We start from the raw sequence: 7,118 nt of genomic DNA on the forward strand, positions 1-7,118 counted from the left end.
TTTGTTATGCCCGAGTCGACGAGGCGCACGTGCGATCATGCGAATTGTGGCCGTCACCCATCCTTCTGATTGCATCATGATTGTGGTCCCACGGAATTCCTTGCAAGTTCCCTAAGTGTTTTTTCTTTTTTTCTCTTCGCATCTAGCTTTATGGTTAACGTTTGATGCCGGTGTTGCGGTAGCGTCCTTTGGGTACCATAAGTCCAATTGCGAGTTGCCGTTCGTCGGCTGAAAACGTTGTCCGATGTACGTGGCGGTGCAAGAGTGGTAACTTTAATGTTAGAGTTGGAAGGCTCCGTGTTTGTGCATCGAACTGTCGCCTGCAATTATTTCACTTCTTTCAAACTGTTTCTTCTCGGCAATTGGCTTCAAATGATCGGGTTTTTTGTGTTGCATACCCTATGCAAGTGGAATTTGAAGTTTTTTCTGTCCCTTCTTCGCTTTGTGCCCTGTCCATGGGATGCGGTGATAAATGTAGCGGGTCACTTGTTGCTACCTTGCCACTTTGGCTTTTTAGTCCCATTGTAGGCCGATTGTGCTTTCGGATGCGGAATGCTCCTTGGGTGGATGTCATCGGCATCCACCATTGTCCCTTTTCATGAAAGACTGTCATGCCCGTATTTCTTCCCTTGCGAGTCGCATTGTCGACTCCTCGTGATTCATACGGGCATTAACGTCCGGAAGAAGTGCTAACTGGTTGATCCTTCCAGTAGTCATATCTATTTTCATAGTTTGTTTGTTGAATCTCTCGATATAGCTTTTTAGCGTTTCACCTTCTTCCCGGATGCAAAATCTCTAGATATTGGTTGTTGTTTTGGCTGGGATGTTAGTTAGGTACCTATTGAGGAATTCGGTTGACAAGGCTGCAAAATTCTTGATTTATCTTGATTTGAGCTTGTTGTACCATTTATGGGCGGTTCCTGTTAGTGTGGCTGGGAAGACTCGACATAAAATTACGTCGGGAGACGCTCAATAGACCCATTGTCGCTGTGAATCTGGACGTGTAGTCCCCAAGGTCTCCTTCTCCGTTGAACGTTGGCAAGATGGGCAGCTTCATGTTGTATGGAATGTTTTCCTCCATGATTTCGGCTGATAGGGACGAGCCTTTCAGTCTTAGGTCATCTATGTCCAACTCGTCAGCTTTTAGCTTCTTCAGGGCTTTAGCTATTTTTTCTCTAAATCCTCTTCTGCTACGTACGTGGTCTTGCTTTTCTAGGGCTATTCAGACAATTTGGCCTCATCTTCCTGGTTCTTTTAGAGTTGCGCCTTTCCGGTGTCTTTTTCTTGCCTTTTGTTTTTTGCGGGGCATCTTCCTTCTCTCTCTCTCTTTGCTTCTCCCTTTTGGAGTTGAATCCGCTTCATGCTTCGTCTTTGTTTTCTTCGGTTTTAGCACCATTCCCTTGATTTTCTTCCTTTGATTCTTCGTTCCTATGGTCTTGGTTTTCTGGAGTTTATTGTTCACCGTTGTTGCTTCCTTCATCTGCTCCTCTGGTTGGTCCTTGGCAGCTTGGGTTTCTTGTATTTTCTGCCCTTTGTCTCCGTCGAGCAGGGGTGGGCTGAAATTGTCTCTCAGTATTTTCATGGTTTCGTCATGGTTGTCGTTTGATCGCCTTGCTTCGTTGGCCATCTTGTCCAGATATGCTTGGAAGGCTTCCAGCATCTTTCTCAGGATTTCATGGTATACTTCTGTGTCACGACCCAAAATATTGAGCCGCAACCGGCGCTAGGGAACGGGAGTGGTAGCTCCGGAACCCATAGCAAGCCTTAAATCACTAATAATTTTTCACAAATAATATCACACAACGGAAGCCATTACATATATATCATATAACCAAATATTTACATTAACTGTTAAACCTCGCGGGCTCTAGTTACCGTACCCTGTACTAACTAGCCACGCGGTACTATATACATCAGTTAATGTCTCAAAACATCTCACCGGCATCTGGGGCCGTGGATCATATACAAAACACGTAGCCTATCAAAAAGCGTATAAAACAACGACAGCAGTTAATATATACAATCAAAATGAACTGCTGTCTAGGCTACTATTCTATCGACACAAGACCACTACTGCAGCATTCACAGAAGTCAGAAACTATACATACACAGCTGACTTCTGGACTTAAAAATTGGCCTCTAGCTAGGTCCACAAACTAAGCACATGAAAGACATCAAAGGTGAGGGGTCAGTATTTGGGAAAATACTGAGTGAGTTGACATTTACTAACAGTATTAATATAGAAACATAGCATCGCATCACAAGAAAACAATAATATAAAACATATAAACATGTATTTGATCCGTACGAAACTAATATCCTAGCATGCGACACATTTCTCGAATAATCATATATCATTCAACCCAATCGTAAATCTCAAGCTGTGAGTCCAACTCACTGGTGGGCCCAGCCCACTAGATACGGGGACTTCCAGACTACACCGTAGCCGAGTTCACTCTCGTATCAAATTCATATCATATCATACGTATCCAATTATTTTTGTAAGTTATGTTTATATATTCTTTTATTAGGCGCGTGTTTAATAACAGCGCTTTCTATAGGTTCTCGCTTTCCAAGGTATTATTGTATAGGCGTATCCTAGTCTATCATGCAATGCAGCAGTTATGTATACACAACAATGCAAATACATAAAGATAATACTTAAAGCATATAAATAGCTAATACCTGGAGGTGCTTGATGCGGAACGCTAGGTTCCCTAATAACTACGCCTGTGTGTCGGCCCCTAACTGTTCTACCGGAGTTTCTTCCGCCTCTTTGCACAAAATAGGGGTTGGTTCTAATTCTGGAAGACGTGCTAACGTAGTCTGGGTGGTACTCACGTCTAAAGTAAAAGGGTCGTACTGGATCGCCCGCCCACTCATGCTCTGTTTCAATCCTACGGGCCATCGTAGTAAGTGTGCTAAAATGTTCGTCCACGTGCTCATACAGCTCATCAAACTGAGGTCCTAAACCCCTGACATACCTACGATTAATGGTTCTATTGTCTTTGTTCAGATCAGGGACTCCTTCAGCCATCCGCAGAAAATCAGTAGAGTACGCTCCTACCGTTAACATCCCTCTAGAAAAAGAACGCATCTGCCTCCTAACCTGGTTTAGGGCTATTTGCGCCTGACCGTTGGCTATGTCTGCATCTTCCCTCAAATTGCGGTATCTCCGCACACCAGACCAGAAATAGTCACCTCTGTACTCTTCGACGTCTGATTCATCTAACTGTTCTTCTTCTTCATACTCTTCCTCCTGAGGATCTTCCTCTTCTGCCTCCTCTTCTAATTCTTCTTCTAGATCCTCCTCAGGATCCTTCTCAGGATCTTTTTCAGGATCCTCTTCCGGATCTTCCTCCAGTTCCTCTTCCTCTTCTTCGTTGTATTCTATCTCTGGCGAATGCGCTCTAACTCTGTTTCCAGAAGAACTACCTATCTCCGACACAGACATAAAACCATTTTGATATATCTCTGGCGATGCTCTAGTATTTGCGTGGAATCCATTCTGATGGACCCTCGATGGTTCGCCTACTTCATTATGAAACTCGTTTTGAAATATAGGAGGCGCTTCCTCCCGTTCTTCCTCAGCATGCGACTGAGCTCCGTTTTTCCCAGACATGCTGAAAAGAAACAATATCAAACATAAGCGACCATCTGAGCCCATTTCTACACGCAATTCCAATATCAACTTATAAAATGCTGTAAACATTTAGCATTTAATCCAGTCGCACGTAATTCGCAAGCAGATAACCATTTAATAACCTCAACACAAGTAATATTCACTTAGTTATCTCAGCCGTTCGTATATACAGATGCTAATCATATGTTATCATAATAACCCTGATTTGCACGTGCCACGTCACTTACTACTAATGCACATATAACACAATTACAGACAACTAAGGTCCGACTCATTGCTGCAGTAGTTCCTAGGTATACTTACTGACATAATACTTCCAGTCAAACAGACAATCAGACAAATCTAGCAGTGGTAACTGGACCAAACTGCTCTGATACCAACATTGTCACGACCCAAAATATTGAGCCGCAACCAGCGCTAGGGAACGGGAGTGGTAGCTCCGGAACCCGTAGCAAACCTTAAATCACTAATATTTTTTCGCAAATAATAAACAAATAATATCAATCAACGAAAGCCATTACATATATATCATATAACCAAATATTTACATTAACTGTGAAACCTCGCGGGCTCTAGTTACCGTACCCTGTACGAACTAGCCACGCGGTACTATATACATCAGTTAATGTCTCAAAACATCTCATAGGCATCTGGGGCCGTGGATCATATACAAAACACGTAGCCTATCAAAAAGCGTATAAAACAATGACAGCAGTTAATATATAAAATCAAAATGAACTGCTGTCTAGGTTACTATTCTATCGGCACAGGACCACTACTGCAACATTCACAGAAGTCAGAAACTATACATACACAGCTGACTTCTGGACTTCAAAATTGGCCTCTAGCTAGGTCCACAAACTAAGCACCTGAAAGACATCAAAGGTGAGGGGTCAGTATTTGGGAAAATACTGAGTGAGTTGACATTTACTAACAATATTAATATAGAAACATAGCATCGCATCTCAAGAAAACAATAATATAAAACATATAAACATGTATTTGATCTGTACGAAACTAATATCCTAGCATGGGACACATTTCTCGAATAATCATATATCATTCAACCCAATCGTAAATCTCAAGCTGTGAGTCCAACTCACTGATGGGCCCAGCCCACTAGATACGGGGACTTCCAGACTACACCGTAGCCGAGTTCACTCTCGTATCAAATTCATATCATATCATACGTATCCAATTATTTCTCAAATGCAAACACACTAGACTGACTCAGTACTGGTGATCAAACAGCCTATTGACACCCAATAGGTAGCTAGTTTCTTCGGATCGCATACTAGTTCTCGTATATAGAAACTAATAAAACATATAACATTTCAATCAATTATATATAATGCGATGCGTATAAACAGTATATATATATATCTGTATAAAATAACTTTAATATATAATACGTGAAAGTAAAGTGCAACTCACAGTGACCGCTATCCACTCTACAACAAGATCGATGTGGTAATATGCTCGTACTAATACACCTCTAGTGCCCTCACTGCTCGGTCGTACGTCTGATACATATTAAGTAACATTTAATAATCAGATGTATGTTACATGTTTATACGAATAATACTTTCATAATTTAGGTATTAGTTCATTCTTAGTATTATTGTTATACTCGGAAATTCTTAGTCGTATCCACGACTTATCGAATACTATACCTTGTATTCGAGAATTATATAATTTCCTTAACATTTTTCATAATCATAACTCGCGTAAAACATCGAGCTAAATCTCTCTTTTCAAGTTATCGGGATCTTTAATTGAATATTAGGGTTTAATATTCAAAATATCGAAATCTCGTTTCTTTTTGGCTAAAAGTCCATTTTGGTCCCTTGGCTAAAAGTCCGTTTTAGCCCCTTGGCTAAAAGTCCGTTTTAGCCCCTTCAAAAAACCGTCGTGCGAGCGGGGCGCAGCTTGGCTATGCGCGCGCCTAGCCGGGGCTACGCGGGCGCATAGCCTGGCTATGCGCGCGCATAGCTTCTTTTATGCGGGCTCATAGCTACCGCTATGCACGGCCCCGGAAACGGCGTTTCCGGGCCGTTCCGCCGCACCCCGACCTACTACACATATCAAAAACCTCGTTTCTTATCAAATTCATTATCTAGCTTTCGCCAAACGCTCAAACCGAGCCAAAAACGTCAAATTGATAACCTTTAACAAAAACAGCCCGTATAATCCGAATTTGACACAAATTCTCGAACTCTCACCTTGGAACGAAGCTTGATATCGATAGAGGATTCGATTCTGAAGGAATTGCCGCGAAAATCACTCGATTCGGACGTTGAAATGCGAAACGGCAGCGAAACGATCGATCGGCGATAACTCTCTCGTTCTCTCTGGAATACTCTCTGCCTCTTCATTGTTCATATCTCATTTCTTATATATTTTGGTTAAAAGCTCACTTTGATCCTTGTTCTTTTTGTTTCGTATCATTTATCCTTTAAACTTTTCTTTTATACGATTTAGTCCATAGGTAAATCGTTAAACTCTTTTATTACGGCTTATACGTATTATTTATATCCGATAAATAATACAAAGCTCGATATTAGCACTTTCCCGTCAAAATCCAATATTTCTATTTTCGACACAAAGTGGCTAAATTACCACTTTGGTTCCTGTACCCTATTTTGGACTTTTCTTGACATTTTTCCTTTTTAATTCCAATTCTAACTTTAGAATTGGAATATAACCTTAGTTTCCGCTTAATTGTTTTCCTTAAAATCGACCTACTAAAATTCCCTTATCTTAATTTTTATCAAAATCTTTCCGATTTCGCCACTCCGGCGAATATAAACTGGGCACGTGGTCCAATTGGATAATTAAACATTTTGGGGTATTACATTCTTCCCCCCTTATAAAAATTCGTCCTCGAATTTTCATAAATCTTCTTGGGATCTTAACTTATCCTTACAATTTCCTTGACGTCTATTAATATGTTTTGATCGCAGCTATTTCTTTTTATTTAAATTCCTAGCTTTCCACGTATGGCTGTGACTTCCTTAATTGATTATGTATTTTGCTCACCGTAGCATTTTTCCGATGTATAGTTGAGAATCTTCCCATTGTCATCCTTGTTTCATTTGTCATCTTTCCAGAAAGATGTAGCTGTAGATGCATCCTTAACATTATAATCCTTGCGTCGTTACTACTTGGTTGTAACTAATCATAACCTAATGTTTTCTCATCTCATCATTTCATTCTTAGTAGCCATAGATTGTTACTTGTTTCCTTTATACATGAAGGATCACGACGTGCCAATTTTATCCTTAGTGACGTACTTACTTTATTCATATTCTTATGAATGTTATCTCTCGTAATCATAACCTACAGTTATGATCTTTACTATCGTCTGTAATTATCACTTTCCTCTCTTACTGGTTCTTGTCATTTCTTACTCCTTTTTACCATTGTCTGACACCTCATTTCTCATTAATCAATCTTTCTCGAACTTCACTTTGTC

Source organism: Mercurialis annua, linkage group LG4 (assembly GCF_937616625.2).
Source record: "Mercurialis annua linkage group LG4, ddMerAnnu1.2, whole genome shotgun sequence".
NCBI classification, from domain to species: Eukaryota; Viridiplantae; Streptophyta; class Magnoliopsida; order Malpighiales; family Euphorbiaceae; genus Mercurialis; species Mercurialis annua.